General features: G+C 34.4%; 1 long non-coding RNA gene across 1 annotated transcript in view; it reads right to left on the bottom strand.

Annotated features, from left to right (window-relative positions):
- LOC123784343 (uncharacterized) overlaps positions 1–17,827 on the bottom strand; it is a 309,802-nt gene that overhangs the window by 111,136 nt on the left and 180,839 nt on the right. The window lies entirely within an intron of this gene.

Below are 17,827 nucleotides of genomic sequence, written 5' to 3'. Positions count from 1 at the left end.
GGAATGATTATTATTGTTACGTGATTATATCAGCTTGAAAACATTTATCATTTAGTAAATCATTGCACAGAACATCTGTTCTGAACCACCAAAATATCCACAGGACAAAGTATAGAATAGTATTTTTCTCATCAGTAATACTTCATCGCCATTTAGTATTTACTATGTTTTATTGCTATTATTAATAAGCTTTTCTTTTTATCACTTGCTGACAGAAGGATTTTTTTAAGTTGACATTTATTACTTTTTAATACTAATTTTCTTGGTTAGGTGCCAGCTCTTTGCAAAATATTCTAAATAAACACAAGAGCAATTTCTGTTGAAACATGTGAAGCTAATGGACAGAGGTTGTACCTGTAAACAAATAGCTGAATTATATTTTCTACCTATTTACTGGAATCCTAAGCAGGGCTGGCTAAACTTTTCATAATCTCCTCTTATTATACCTGGTTTTCAATAATTAGTAAAAGACATTTATTCTGCATGTCACATTTAGTAACACCTCCCAAAATTTATCTGTGCATCAAAAGGACTGTTTCTAAAATAAAATGGTCTTAACTTGCAGCGGGCTGACAAATCACACCTGTCATAATGTAATATAAATATAACGTGTATTGTTAAAGCATACAAAAGGATTCCAATTTTTGAGAAGCTTTTGTATATTTTAAGATCACCTCTGTAACGGTGTTTGATTTTAATGTTATGAATAATTTTAAGAATTCTTATTTTTGGTCGCTGTTTGTTTATTTAATGAAATGAACTGTTACTTTCATTCTAGTCTATCATTTCTAACAAAATGGTAAAAAGTTATTATACCTCAAGGCTGTTTGGATCTGAAATTAATTTTATTTCTCTGCTAGATCTTTTAATACCAATTCCTTTAGATCTCCCCACCCTTTGCAGGTCATTTGTTTCATTTACCACTAATAAACTCATTAGCCTAAAGAGTTGTTGTTTAAACTGTGTTTTCATGTGATGATAGCAATCCAAAAAATCATTTAATCATTGTTATGTCCAAGATTCAGTTATTACCATTGAGGTAATCACTCTACCTTTAATTTTGCTGCCTACGAAGGCATACAATAGCTTCTATTCTGAAAGAATATCCCTTAAAGCAATTCACCTCAAACTATTAAGCTAAGAAATTAATGACTCTGTCTACTCTGGCCGTTTCTGGCAGATTACTTGAATAAGATAAAGTTTTTTGTGTAAAGCACATTCTTTTTCCTTTGTCCTGGGCTTGCAATCTATCATGAAGTTTGATGACCTTCCTCCAACTCATCATTCTGATCAAACTTGGCCACTGATGCTAGCCACTTCCTGTGGTGCATTTTAGCCAGAGTGTGTGCACTTGGGTGTGTATTTGTATAGGGCAGAGAGAGTTACGTTAATACTGTCTTAAAGAGTCATATGACAACACTAATGAGTATACATATTAGTAAAAGAAAAATAAACCAGCTTTTTGCCCCTGGCTTTTAACTTTGTCTTTCTGAAACACACCAAAAACTTACCTAATCCTCTTTGTCTGATCTACCCCAGAAGAACTTGCTTTTAGAAAGGAATTTGATGAATTCATTCAAACTGAGATGTAAACGATGGATCCAAATAATGTTAAGGGATTTTATAATGTTTTTAAAGAAATCCCCTATAAATGTATAAATTTATACTTAGTTAAGTAGATTAGTATTTCTTTTCAAAAATAATACCAATGATGGTCATAATACTTCCTTTGTATTAAGAACAGCATGGGTAAGACACAATTCTATGGGTTTTATTTAATAATGGCTCTTTGAGGTGCATATTATTATTCCTATGTGCATATATGCATGCTTAGAGAAGGTCCCTGAAATTACTGAAATCACAATGCTGGGGCAATCAGCACAATCTTTTAAATCACCTAACCATTTGGGGGTATGGTTTTTACCTTCATAGTTTATACTAAATATTTAAAAAGAAAAATATTCTGTGGCAAATACAAACATATTATTGCTTACTTACTTACAACTTAAAATATAATGGTACTTAAAACTCTGGGGAAAAAAATAAAAACTACTTGAAAGCACTGGAGAACAACCAAAAGTAGGCAGAAATGGGATGAGAACCTAATCCTGGAGGAAGGCATTGGGTGAGTCTAGCAGATGTGAAACTGACCTCCCAAAAGGAAAGAAGATAAATAATGGGGGGGGGGGGGGGAGAACAGAAAATTTAGAAATAAAGGCAAAAATTTCCCCAAAGTTGGTGAAAGTGAAGTTGCTGAAAGCTAAACATTAAGAGAAAAATGTTAAATTAGCCAAAGAAAAACATGACATTAATAATAGGGGGATCAAAATACGAATTACTGGAAACTCGTCATGAGAAATATGAAGGGCAGAAAATAGTGGAAAGATACTTAAATTGCTGAGAGAAAAAGTAGTCAACTCAGAAGTTTATACCTGTTGAAAATAATGTTCAAGAAGGAAAACAGGATACAGTAATTTATAGATAAAGTACAAAATAAAATAATTCATCATTAGAATAACTACACTACAGAAATGCTGTAGGAAATTATTTATTCTATGGGGAAACTATACTATACTGAAACCCAGGTCTTCAGGAGGGAATGAAATAATTAGAAATAGTAATATGAAGGCAAATATTAAATATACAATTTTTCTTGTTAATTTATTTAATATATATGTAATTTTGTTAAAAAGTATAAATTTGAATTATATGGTTTATATAACAGTAACACAAAGGACAACTATAGCAGAAAGAATAAACGGTAGTTGGCCTACATGGCTATGAGTTTCTTAAAGTTTACATGAAGTGGTACATTTTTAACACTGAGCAAACTGTGAAATGTTAAAGATACATATTGTAATACATAGACCAAGCACTAAAAAATATTGCAAAAAGAGTCAGTAACAGTTAAATAGTTAAATAAAAATGGAATTCTGAAAAAAAATACAATAACACAAATTATGGCAGAAAATCTTCAGTGAAACTGACAACTTCCTTGGAAATCATCACACCAAAGCTTACACAAGATTAGTAGAAAACTTTAACATCCCTATATATATTAAGGAAACTATGTTAATTATCAAAAACTTTTTCACAAGGAAGGCTGCAGTCCCAGATGGATTCACTGGTGAATTCTATCAAATATTTAAGGAAAACAGAATACAAATCATGTACAAACTGTTTTAGAAAATTAAATAGGAAACATTTCCACTTTAATAAAACAATAATTTCACTGACAACAAATCAGACAAAGTTGTTACAAGGTAAGAAAACTACAGGCCAATATCCCTTGTGAACATAGATGGGAAAATTCCCTACGAAATAGAAACAAATCAAATTCAGCAATACATGTTAAATCAACATAATTACCAAAAGGGTAATCATACTAGGAATGCAAAATTGGCATAACATTTTAAACAGTCAATGGAGAACTGAAACTCATGCCTCTCTTATCACCTGAAACTTTCATGTCATGTGGGAGAAGCTGGTATCTTTCACCCAAAGCTACATATGCACTTGGCCCAGAATTCAGAAAAGCTGAAGGAGGAGATCCTTTGAGAACTAGAGGAGCTACAGACCCCATTGCCACCCCACACTGACAAAGTGAGGTAGCAGATGAAAAATAAGCTGTCAATATAATTTATCCCATTAACAGAGTAAGAGAAAAATCATACCATTTTAATAGATGAAGAAAAAGCCTTTGGAACTATTCAACCGTCCATTCATCGTGAGATAGCAAATAAGAATAAAAGAGAATATCTTCAATGTGATGAAAGAAATATACTCAATACCTTCAACTAATATGATACATAAAGGTCAAAGACTAACCACTTCTCCCATAAGATCAGAAATGAGACAAACACGTTTGCCTACACTACTTACATTAAACATTGTATTGGAATTATTTCCTAAGGCAACAAGGCAAGACAAAGAAATACAAGGAAAACTGATCAAAAAGGAGGTAGTAAAATGCTTGACACGGTTTTTTAAAATGTAAAATATATTAAGATGTTATGAAACAAATACTAAAACTAAGTGAATTTAGCAAAATCACTAGATGCAAGGTGAGTATAAATATTAATTGTGTGTGTGTGTATATATATATATATATATATATATATATGCAACAAACAAAGGAAAATAAAGCTAATTTTTTTAAACAATGCAACTATGGTAGAATAATAAAAGCCAAAATATTATGAGTACATTAACAGAAGAAGTGCAACAATTTTACACTAAATACTACAAAATATTGCTGACAAATATTAAAGGTATCTAAATAAAAGAAGTTACATACAATGTTCATGGATTAGAAGACTCAATATTGGTAAGGTGTCACTTCTTTCCAGATTAAACTGTAGATTCAATGTAACCTCAATCCTGATTCTATCAGGCTTTTTTTAATAGAAATTCACAAGCTAATTCCAAAATTTACATAAAAAATAAAAAGGATGTAGAATATCTTAAACATTCTCACAAAAGAAGAGCAAAGTTGGATGATTTATACCAGCTGACTTTAAGACTTGCTATAAATCTTCAGTAGTCAATAAAGTGTAGTACTGGTTTTACAATAAGCAAGATCAATTGAACAGAATAGAGTGCCCAGAAATAGCCCTCTCTTCAATTAATTATCAGTTCATTCAATCAATTTTTGACAGAGGGGCTAAAATAATCTAATGGGAAAAGTGTATTCATAATGAAAGAAACTAAAATAAAACTCAAAGTCCAATTTACACCATAGAAAATAATTTAAGATGAGTCATAGCATTGAATGTAAAGTGACAACTATCTAGCTAAATCCATATAACATCAGAAAATCTTCATGACTTAGATGTAGGGTAAATTTTATTACAGAGGGCACAGGAAACAATAATAATAGAAGAAAAACTATAAATTAATCAAAATAAAATTCAAAATTTTGCCCATTAAAAGATTCTCTTAGGAAAAGCAATAGATAAATTACAGACTGGGAGCAAATATTCACAAACATACTATCTGTCAAAGGACTGGTATTCAGAATTCTTAATGAAATCATACAATTCAATAATAGCATAACAAACAACTTGATAAAAATGGGCAAAATATTTGAACAGACATTATTTTATAAAGGAAGGTACATAAATGGCCATAAGCACATGAAAAATACAGAAAATCATTAGTCATCAGGGAAAGGCAAATTAAAACCACAGTGAGATAGCATTACATAGCCACTGGAATAATCAAAATCCGAAAGAATGAAAACACCAAATTTTGATGAAGCTGATAAGCAACTAGAATTCTAGTGTTATTTGTGATATTATAAAAGGGTACAACTACCTTTGGCAATATCTTATAAAATGAAATACATATCTTCTCCATGATCCTTCTGAATTACTAAGCCTAGGAGGAAGGGTCAGTATGACTCTTATTTTTTTTAATTGCTGGTTTAGAACACCGTTTCATTACTGCTGTTCTGCAAAGACCTCCTCGTCTGAAGTCCTTAAAGCCCTCCATTTTCCTTCATCTCTAAATCCTGTGGCTACCCTTTACTGCTATTCAGATGGACCTTGATTTCATTGAGGTTTTCTTCCCTGTATTATTTTACGCCTTTCTATTTAGTTCATTTATCAACTACTTTGATGACCTATACAGCATCCCAGCACCACAGCTCCTAGACCTTTTCAAAGGCAATGACTTACAATTAAAGAGTAGTCATCTGGCAAACCTCCATCTCAGAGCTTGCCTACACAGTTGGAACTTGAAATATTTTTCTGTGACTCAGAGTCTTTAATTCTCTCCATTTTCCACTTTCACTCTGCTGTAAGTCTTCTTGACTCTTTGCTCTTGCTGTGACCTCTGTTCCTTCAGCACCTGCTCATTTTCCTGTTCTTTTTCTTTCCTCACTTATTGGGACCTAGCATTGGCCTTGAAATTGGAGACCTCCCTTACATATTTGTTAAACTGAATTGAATCCTCTCATTTCTCTGGTTTGGTTGCATATTGTGATCTGTCATCTCAAGTTCCCCTTTAAGGAACCCTAGAATCACTCATCCCCTTGGCCTGTACTGCATTCCTAAACCCTTAATCACATGTACCTGTAGTATCCTCTGTTCTTTCTTCCATTTCGTTGACAGTTGGTGTACAAAGTCCATACACACACATGATCGATGATACATAATAATTACTATAGCTAAGCTCAGAAAGCTTAATGGTCCTTACATTCATCTTGTGTTCTATTCCTAGTCTATCCTCTACAGTAGCTACTCTAATATATTTTTTAAATTTCTTCAAACCTCTTGTCCCCATTCCCTCTCTTTTTTGAGGAAAATCATGATTCTCCTGTTTTCCAGTGTTAATAATTCAAGCTTAATCCCTTTCATCCTGGCTTCAACAAAAGAGCAGGTTTTATCAATAATTATCCCCTCATTAAATTTTCAGTATTGTTTGCATTAGCGCCTTTCCCTCTTTCTAGAAGGTTACTCAGATCTCTCTCTCAAAAAACAAATACCCCTTCACCCTTCACAAATATTTTTCTGTGGTACCCCACACTATTATCTCTAGTGAGATAAAATGCAAGTCTGCAGTCACTACTTCAATTTCTTCAACAATTGTAAATTCTTAGCCTCTGACCCCTTAACTAAGTCTCATCATTTGTGCTATGCTTTGAGGAAGCCCACTGGTGATCTTTTCACCAAAATCAATGTCTTCCTCCACCCCCACCCTGACTTTGTTTTCATTCTCTTTAGACTGCCAGGGCATATGACACTCTCATTTTTCAATACTTTATCCTTGATCTGGCTCCTGTACTTGGATTCCATTTTATCTTATATTTTATTTTTAAATATCTTTCTCACTGATATTATTTTTTCCTTCTCCACTTTTTTCTCAAAGTTCTATTTCATCTTGCTTTTCTTTTCAAAAGAGTAATGACTAGCCATAGCTGTTGTGCTCATCTAGTTCAAAAATCTCTTCCTAAAAAAAAAAAATATTTTAATGAAGAACTTATTTAAAATGCAAGAATAAAACAATGCAAGATTTAAAATAAATTATACCCTGTTTAATTGATGGTTAATTTAATCAATCTCTCTCTTTCCCTTCATTCCTCCCTCTCTTCCTGACTCTCCTTTTCCTGCTACAAACACACACACACACACACACACACACACACACACACACACACGCAAGATAAATTGAACCAATTATACTTGACCATAACAACCAAGTAATTCAATTAGTGACAATATATTTGTGTGACATTAGTACTGGCGAGGTCCTTCATTACCAGTATCTGGGTCCTAGTTCTTCCCTATCTCCAACTTCCAGTAAACTGTTTCCTAAATCTATTCCACTTTGTCCACTTCTGGGACCCATATGTTCTAACTCATTTGGATCTGTGCGGAATATGTAGAGATTTGGTACATAAAAGAGACGCGTTTTCTCTGTGCTTCCCAGAGCCTGACAACATGCCTCTAGTATAACTATTTCTTTTTATAATTGCTATTATACGAGTCCAAGGAATTTCTTCACTGTGGTTTCCCATCTCTCACTTCCAAATCTTCCCTGGCAGTAGAAGCTAAAATTAAGGCTATCTACTCTGAGCAAATGCTGCCTCACTTCCTACTGGCCAACAATGTAAGAATTAAACAATCATAAGATTGCTTTCCGCTTAGTGAATCACATTTGCTTCCATCAATTCACCATACCAACTCTGAATTCTCCTCCAAAATTTTCAAATTCTCCATAAATTTGACCAAGCTTATGCATCAATCTTATTTTTATTCCAGCACATAGATGCACTGTCCCTGACACAGCACAATGACTCCCGGTCAGCACACCACCTCTAGTGGAGTTTACTTCACCCTGTTGGCTCTCCCCTCTTGCTTGTACATTATTACTTCTATCTGCTATTCATAACCAAACTCAAGACTCAGTTCATCAGAGACCATGCCCCAATTATTGTATTTTTCTTGTCTTCCTTTCTCTGGGAACGTTTCCTCTGCACCGCCACTGAGTATTTCATCACAAATACTGTTGTGTTGCTTTGTTTTTTGTAACCTACATTGTAAAGTTCCTGCTGCCAGGTGCTTTATTAAATAAAAATATTTATTGACAGAGGGAAATCGACATACGTTTCAATCGCACATATACAGCACGTGAAATACCGCATATTTAGAGGGTTTGCTGGGTGCCAGATGCTCCCTTAAATTCACTGAATCCTCATAACCACACTCTGCAGTTGTTGTTGTTAAATCCATTTAATAAATGAGAACTGAGGTCAGAGAAGTTAAATCTCCAAGGTCAGATAGCTAATCAAAACCAGCCACGTTTGATGGCAAAGCCTATAATCCTTTCATAATACCTGGAAGATTCCAAATTCTTGTGAAATGATTATTTTAAATAAAAAGATTGAATTGATTTAATATGATGTCAAGTATTTATATGCAAATATTATGCCTAACTTTGAGTCTATATTCTGAAAAGGATTCTCATTTTTATTTTTTTTATTTATTTATTTATTTATTTATTTATTTATTTATTTATTTATTTATTTATTTATGTTGGCAGTGAATATCTTTTCTGCCCAAAAGCACCATTTCAACATGTGGAGTTCCACATAACTGAAGTTTCTGGTGTGTATTATATGGTAAAGAAATCTAAAGTTCAAATGATTAATGATAAGGGACAGTCCACAATTACTGGAAAAATACCATCTCTTAATGACAAGCAGCAGAACAATAAAAGCAGAACATCCTGCAAATCTGCTAGTATTGTTCAGATTAGATGAATAAATTATTGGTGTTTTAGTAATAAGTTCTTTTTAAAGGGAACATTACAATATTTACCTCATAGAAAACATGAAAAATGGCAATAAGGTTAAGTCATTTAGAAATTTCCAATTGTACTTTGTGCAAATAGAATAAGTTCTCACCCTTAGGGTGGAAAAAAAAAAATTGAGAGAACTTCAGAAGACAAAAAAAGTGTCATGTAAGAAAAAAAAAGAACTGGGTCAGGGAAATAGTATTTATTTGACTGTGGCAGCTATGACTATTCCTGAGAAATATATACGGAAGAAAAAATACATATGGAAGAATGAGTTCAGCAATGGAGTTACTAGATGGAAAACCTTCAAAGAGAATCAGATTCTATCAGTGTATGTGAACGGCATCTTAACTCCAGAATGCTAAAGGGAAATGTAATGGATGAACAAAGGAATTTAGAACTTTGTGGAGACTACATTCAGCAAGCCCAGGAGTCTGTCACTTTCTAAGAAAGTTGATATCATTATGCGATGCCATCAGAGCTTTTAAAGAGAATGAACTCAGCTTTTCTTCCCCGTTACCCGCTTATGTCTTGTGTGATTAGTGAATCAGCCTGAATTTTCTTTTCCTAGCCCTGGTTAAGGATCTTCAGAGGCTGATAGGAATGTTTCTGGTTTTGTTTAGAAACATCCCAGATTTGAGGGTCTACGGGGTCTTCCAATGCCTGGAACGTTTGCCTCAGCCCCAGGTACGGGGCACATCACCAGATCCCCTACTGCGCTTTGTTTCCAATGACTCTCACAGTCATCCAGACATCAGGCATTGGCCTTTCTTATCTACATCATTCTGTGAGCTGCAGAAGACTTGAAAGAAAGAAAGAAAGAAAGAAAGAAAGAAAGAAAGAAAGAAAGAAAGAAAGAAAGAAAGAAAGAAAGAAAAGAAAAAGAAAGAAAAGAAAAGGAAAGAAAGAAAGAAAGAAAGAAAGAAAGAAAGAAAGAAAGAAAGAAGGAAAGAAAGAAAGAGAAAGAAAGAAAGAAAAAAGAAAGAAAAGAAAAAAGAGTGTCAAGTTAGAAAAAAGAAAAAGAAAAGCAACTTAGCTGATATCAAGGGGCTTTGAGGCAAATAAGAACTTTCAATATAAGAATAAGGCAAGGAACATGACAGAGATGACAAAAAGACATATCTTCCTGTCAACAGCCTTCCTTCAGTTCCGCTGAGATCCATTAGCAGCTGTGAAGTGTGAAAATTAGGAGCTAAAGCACAGAGGATATTTTAAGGCTGAGAATGCAGCAAGCTTTCACATTTCCTTATCACGTCCCTTTTATTTCATCAAACATGTTATTCGTACTATTTTTTAATGATTTCTCAACAGATTCAAATATTGCCTCAGAAGTCTGATGAGGGTAATGACCTGGTTCGGAGTGAGAGCATCAGGGGCCTATTTCCCAAGAGAATGTTTCAAGGGGACAGGGAAGGAAGCAGATGTTTTCCATCAGCAACTGATGCTGGAGAAGTAACCATGACTCCCTTGCTAACCACATGCTCTAGGCCGTAATCATGTACTCCCTTCTTCTGCTTTCATAGACACAGCGGCATGTCATAATTCACATCCTGTCTTGTTGACACAGCTTGCTTCAGCTGTTCACGTAGCAAATTGTTTGTTCGCTGAAACCAAAGACACAGCAGCTCTTTGTGGAGTGACTAAAAGGAGCTGCAGAGTTCTGGATGTTTGCAGTCAAGTGCACTGCTGGGTAGGGGTCCAGATACATTACACAAATATGTTTACACTTACAGTCCCAGCTACATATGGGGTGTTTCTTCCCTCGCTGCCATCCCTGCAGCTCACGTCAGCTAAAACAGAGCCGTGCAGCATTTGCATAGCCTTATACCACTGCCGAAGCAACTCGATCCAAGTCTTCTCTGCACCAAAATGTAACCTTGTTTTAAATGAGGGAACAAATGCGAAGGGGCAAAGGCAACAAAGACTGTTACAGAAGAGATAAAAATCAATCTCTTTTTAGAGCAGTGTCAATTACAATATACCATTGGCATCACCTTTGAGGAAGCTGAACACTCCCTGTATTATATATATTTACTTACTATTAGGGACAACTTATTCAGGTTGTTTATCGCCAATATACTTTATGTATTTGTGCCCTAAAATGTCGTTGGCATTAGTTCATGGCAGCAAGGCTTAGTGGACAGAGAACTGACCCAGACATTTACATGCTGGGTCATGTCCCAGCTGCACACAAACTATGTAACCCGAGCCAATTTGCTTGAAGAGTCAGTTTCCTTATCTATAAAGTGAGATCTAAAGTATCTCAAAAACTCATTTAAGTTCTTAAATTCTATTTTCTCTAAATTAATGCTTGGTAATCAAAGCTGCAAATCAGGACAATTGCAATCTAATCATCTTTCCAAATGATTACAAATACTTTTCAAAGACAAAGTCCATAGGCCTAATTGTCTCTGCTCTTCGAAACTTACATTCACAACTCCCCTTTTCCAGGGTGTAAGATACTTCTCTGTTGCCTGACAAATCGAGTCGAAATTATTTGGTCTAGCCACCTTTGTATTTTTCTGAGCAAATCTTATAAATGCTCCAGAATTACCCACCAGGGCCAGGTCAGCTTCCTCACCACCTTCGCTTAATCACTGTCCTTTGTGGTCTTTTATTCCCCTCATGCCATTTATTTGTCTCCAATTCCTTGTCTGTTACACTTGACCTAACTGGTTTCTGTTCACCCTTCATTGCGCAGTGCAAGCTCCTTCAGGCTGCCTCCTGCCAAGACCTCATGGGGTTCTCCAGTTTCTCTTACTTCTCTGAGCATCGAGAATCAAAAATGGCATTTTAGGGTGATAAACATGAGTGCTTCCCCTTCCCACCCAAGGGTGGAATCACATGAGAAAAAGGGGACTTGAAATATCAACTCTATTTGAGGAAAGCCCAAATTGGAAGTTGTGACCTACCTAGGGCTAAGGCTGCAGGGAGCTTGACATTCATTTCAGCCCAGAATTGGACGACCGCAACTTAGAGTCTGGCAGATTGCTGCCCGGAGTGCATTCGCCCTGCCAGCAGGCCAACAAGGAGGAGGCTGAGCTCCTTCTCCTCAATGTCCCAACCAGACGAGCCTCTCCTCATCCCCTGAGATCAGAGAGAAGCCATAAATGTAACCTATGAGAAGTGACTTCACATAGAAACTTGCCACATCTACTTCTTGGTCGATCTAAAAGAGCACACATATATTGACCCAGTTTGCTTAAGAGGGCATGAACCATTATCTGTATTTCTTTTTCATTCCTCACTGTACTAGGCCCATAATGTGGGTCAAAAATTAAATATTGCCTGATTGCTTAACAAATTCAGCTATTCTTATTTTTAGAATTAAAATGTATATTATAGATTTGTATGCATCTTGAATGTGAACAAAAATATTTTCAGATGACAGTAACCTTGAGAATAGTTATCACATACATGTCTAAAATAAATACATCTAAAGGGAAAAAAGCCCTATATAGAGACTATTTTTATTGAAGTAGGTAGTTTTATTAAAAGATATAACCACTGACGCTTGTTTTCTTTCATTCTTTTTTTTTTTTTTAAGATTTATTTATTTACAATGGAGAGAGAGAGCACAGGAGGCAGGGGCAGAGGGAGAGAGAGAATCTCAAGCAGACTCCCTGCTGAGTGCAGAGCCTAACGTGGGGCTCAATCCCATGACCCTGAGATCATGACCTGAACCAAAATCAAGAGCTGGATGCTCAACCCACTGAGCAACCCACTGAGCCCCACCAGTGAAGCTTGTTTTATTTCTACTAGAGTATAAAGGAGCACCGCCAACAGTGAAAATGATAATCAAGCAAATCTTACCATACTTTGTTAGCTCTTTGTGTTAAAGAGGGAAATCAAAGTGTTTATCATTCTGCCTTAATGGGATACTGTTAGTCACACATTTTACTAACATTATTGAGAGAGCTGAATCATTTCTTAACCATAACATGGTGGATGTTTGTGTCACAAAATGGGATTAACTTGAAGAGAGAATAGAAGTGTTTAAACTATTACACCAAATTTTTAAAAAAATTGCAAAATGGGTAACAGGTAAGATAATGCGTAAGATAATAATCACGGTCAGTCCATCTTCAAATAGTAAAGCTAGATGTCTTTCAAGAACTAGCTGCTCTTGGCAATTTTTATAATGTTATAAAGTTATTCTAAAATTTCTTAAACTGCAAAATTTCTTACATTTTCTTTCCGTTTCTATCTTGTTAAATTTTTTCGGATATGTGTGGAATACCTAATGGGGAGACAGAGAAACTATAAAAAATGTTTATATATAAAAATGCATTTAATATATAAATTTTATATATTGTAATAAAAATATTATATATTACATATTTTTTTCTAATTGACATTCTTTTTTTCTTTGGAAAAAGATGGAATTGTGTTTTGCTTTCAATGTTGTTTTTGTCTATTTGCTGAGGGACATTATAATCAGCTAAAGCCTGAGCTGCCTATCGATAAGACATACACGCAACAGCTGAATGTTGTATTCTAATAGGCAATTCTCCAGAGGAAATTCAGGTCTCTTATGTCCTCGATCCTTTCTCATACATAATAAAGGGGTCTCTAGTATGTTGATTCTCTGGCAAGCATATCTCAGTTATAGGCTGTCCTATTTAAGAAGACAATATGAAGTTCATTATTTACTAGTAATTGAACATAAGTTGTGTAAATTATCATACAGCTAGGGAGGGCAATGTGTAAATTTGTGTGTGTGTGTGTGTGTGTGTGTGTGTGTGTGTGTGTGTATGCCAAGGGAGTTCAGTGCTAGAGCTATGATAGGCTGGCAAATTCCCCCACTACCCACCTCATCCTGGCCATTGATGCCCATATGCTAATCCTAAGAGCCTGTTAATATATTACCTTACATGGCAAAAGGGATGTGAAATGTGATTACATTAATGATGTTGAGGTGGGAGGTTATTCTGGATTATCTGTGTGGGCCCAATGTAATCACAAGGCTTTTTATAAGAGGGAAGCAGAATGGTCAGAATCAGAAGGAGATGTGACAAGAAGATGGTCAGAGTCAAAGAGTAATCTGAAAATGGTATGCTGCTGACTTTGAAGATGAAGCAACAGATGACCAGCCAAGGAATGCAGGTCAACTCTAGAAGCTGTAAAGGGAAGGGGACAGATTCTTTCCTGGAGCCTGTGGGGGAGCATAGCCCTGCTCATATATTGATTGGGGCTCAAGAGAAGCCATTTCAGACTTCTGAGCTCCAAAACTAGGAGATAATAAATGTGGGTTGTTTTAAGCCACTAAGTTTGTGGTAATTTGTTACAGCGGCAATAAGAAACCAATACACCAAAACTTGTTTAGAAATAGGGGGAAAACACAAGTAAAAGTTGACTTCATATTTATGAAAACATTTTGCTATATTAAATACATGTATTAATCCTCACAAAGGTTTCCAGGCATTTTGAAACAATTGTTATATCATTAGAAAACATTCCTAGAGGGGCGCCTGGGTGACGCAGTCATTAAGCGTCTGCCTTCGGCTCAGGGCGTGATCCCAGCGTTATGGGATCAAGCCCCACATCAGGCTCCTCTGCTGGGAGCCTGCTTCTTCCTCTCCCACTCCTCCTGCTTGTGTTCCCTCTCTCGCTGCCTGTCTATCTCTGTCAAATAAATAAATAAAATCTTAAAAAAAAAAAAAAGAAAACATTCTTAGAGCTTCTGTTTTTACTTTTTAAAACATCCAAAAACATTTCTAAAGCCAACTGGAATGTATATCCCGGTTTTAACAATCTCTATAGATTTAGGTCTCAGTCAAATGGAGACTGAAACCTTGGCTTGGAATACTTATTAGTCAACAGAATCAGTGTTTTGTACTTGTAATCACTTGTAAGCTCCCCAGCACTCAATTTAATTTAATTCTCACTACTTTTTGGTAATGTATATTCCTAAGCACTGTAGATTTTTAAAAATTTACTTTTTAACTTACCTAAACAAAGCCTACTCTTTCTGGTTTTGTGAATTTTGAGAAATGCCTATCTTTTTCCATCCACCACCAGTATTGCAATACAGAATATTTCCCCAACCCACAAATCCCTCATGTTACCATTTTGTAGTCAAGCCCCACTCCCAACTCCAGCACTTGGTGACTTTTGTCTTCCATCCCTACAGTTTATGGTTTCCACAATGCCTTACAAGTAGAATTATAAAATAATTTGTATAGTCGCCTTTTGGACCTGACTTCTTTTACTTAGTAAAATGCATTTGGGCTTAAACATGTGGTGGAGTCCATCAGTAGCTCATTCATTTTTGTCATGTTTTCTGTTGTATGGATATAACATAGCTAGTTTACCCACTCCCAGTTAAGAGAGGTTGAAGTTGTTTTCCAATTTTTGGTTATTACAAATAAAGCTTCTGTAAATATTGTGTGTAGGTTGTTTTATTTAATACACTGTTGACTTAATTTCAATTTCCCTAATGAATAATGATGTTCAGCAACTTCTTACATTCTTATTTACACCTATATACCTTTTAAGATGAAATATCTCTTCAAATCTTTTGCCCATTTTTAAAAATCAGGTTTTTGTTCCCTCACTGTTGAGTGAGAAAAGTCACTACATACTCTAGATATAATTCCCTCCAGATAAATCATCTGCAAATGTTTCTCATAGTCTATGGTTTGTGTTTTCATCCTTTTAATATTGTTGTTCACAGAACAAAAGTTTTTAATTTTGATAAAGTTCAATTTTTAGCAATTGTTTCTTTTATAAATCATGCTTTTGGGAGGATCATATTTTAAAAAATCTTTGCCTAATTTAAGACTACAAAGATATTTCCTTTTTTTATTAAGTTTTTAATTTTAATTCCAATATAGTTAACATACAATGTTATATTATAACTATAATATATATTTCATATTTTATATAATTATAATACAAAAGTAATATATATTAGTTTCATGTATGTTTCAGTAATATTATCTATTAGTTTCAACAATTCTATACATTATTACTCAGTGCTCATAAGTGCACTCATAATCCCCTTCACCCATTTCACCCATCCCCCCACCTTTAAAATGCTTTATTTTATATTATTTTTTTAAAGATTTTATTTATTTATTTGAGAGAAGAGAGAGAAAGTACAGAAGGATAGTGAGAGGAAGAAGAAGAACCCACTGAGCAGAGAGCCTAATGTGGGGCTCCATCCCAGGACCCTGAGATCATGACCTGAGCACAAGGCAGACACTTAACTGACTGAACCACCCAGGTGCCCCTGATATGCTTTATTTTAAATGAGTACCCTCAGTTACAGTTATTTTTTTTCAACAAGAGATGTTTTCATATGTGTAGAAGTTTTATAATTTCAGGTTTTATACTTAATTCTATGATACATTTTGATTTAAATTTTGCATAAGTTGTGAGAGATGGCTCAACTTTTTGTTCTGTTTTGTTAGCATTTAAATGTCAACAGTTCCAATATAAATTTGTGAAAAGACTCTCCTTTCTCCAGTCACCAGCCTTTGCAACTTTGTCAGATCAGGTTATTTTACTAGTGTGGTTCTACCTCCTGACTCTATTGTATTCAGTTGATACATGTTTCTTTTTGTCAATACCATACTATCTTTTTTTAAATTTTTTTGTAGATTTAAAACAAGCCTTGAAATAAGTAATATGAGTTGTCCAGCTTTGTTTTTCCATTCTAAAATTGTTTCAGCTATCCTAATGCCTTTGACTTTCCATACGAATTTTAGAATCAGCTTCTCAATTTATATAACAGTCACTCTAGAATTTCTATTGAAGTGACATTAAATTCCAATTTGAGAAGAATTAAGAATACTATTGAGTCGTCTAATTCATAATAATTTCACAAGTTTCTATTATTTTTGCTTTTCTTTGATTTCTTTTTCTGTAGTGTTCAGTATACTGGTTCTACAAATATATTGTTAGACTTACTATAAATATTTCATTTTTCTTTTGTGTTGTTGTAAATTATATTCTATTTTACATTTTGAATTCCAATTGTTCATTGCTACTATTGAGAAACACAATTAATTGTTATTTTTTTACTATATTGACCTTGCATATTTCAACTTGGTTTTATTGCTAAACTCACTTATCTCTAGGACTTTTTTGGTAGACTTTTTAGTGCTATAAACATATACAATCATATTGTCTGTGAACAGAGAAAGTTTTGGTTGTTCTTTACAATGTGGATACCTTTCTTTTCTTTTGTTGTTTTATTGCATTTTCTGACTTTCAGCATGAGGATGGCTAGGAATGATGAAAGCAGACATCATTGCCCTGTTCTCCATCTTGAGGGGGAGAAATAAGTCATAAGTGTGATATTGGGTACTTTTGTAGAAGCCATTTGTAAGTTTCTATTCCTAGTTGCTTGAGGGTTTTTATTAGTAATGGAAGGTGGAATTTGGCTAAATGCTTTTTCTGTGTTTATCAAAATACTCATGATTTCTCCTGTTTAGCTTACTAATATGAGGAAATGCACTGATTGGTACTCAAATATTAAACCAGTATTACATTCACAGAATAAACTCTGCTTGTTTGTGATGTGTTACGCTTTACTTACATGTTGGTGGAATTGGTTTTATAATAACTTGAAGATTTTTATATACAAACTTATGAATGATATTGGCTTGTGATTTTCTTGTCTTTTAATGTCTTTGGTTTTGATATACAGGTACTTATGACCTCATAAAATACCTTGGGAAGAGTTCCCTTCTATTTTCTTTTTTAACTATTTTAACTTACTATTTCTTCCTTGAATGTTGGATAAACTTCACTAGTGAAACCATTTATATCTAGCTTTTTTTTTTAATCATTGGGAGATTTATAACTACTAATTGAAATTTTAAATCATTTTAAGAATCTACAGATTATTTCTTCTTGGTTAAACTCTGGTAGTTTTTATCTTTTAAAGAATTGGTCCATTTCATGTAAGTGTTTTTCATGCTGTTCCCTTATTATAACTTCATGGTCCATGAACTCTGTAGTGATGACTTCTTATTAATTATTAATATATTGTCATTTTTCACTTTTTCTTTTTTTAGTC

This window comes from Ursus americanus, chromosome 4, assembly GCF_024610735.1.
Source record: "Ursus americanus isolate L20-20 chromosome 4, mUrsAme1.1.p, whole genome shotgun sequence".
NCBI classification, from domain to species: Eukaryota; Metazoa; Chordata; class Mammalia; order Carnivora; family Ursidae; genus Ursus; species Ursus americanus.
The sequence above is the reverse complement of the archived record's forward strand: the minus strand, read 5'-3'. Positions and strand labels throughout refer to the sequence as shown.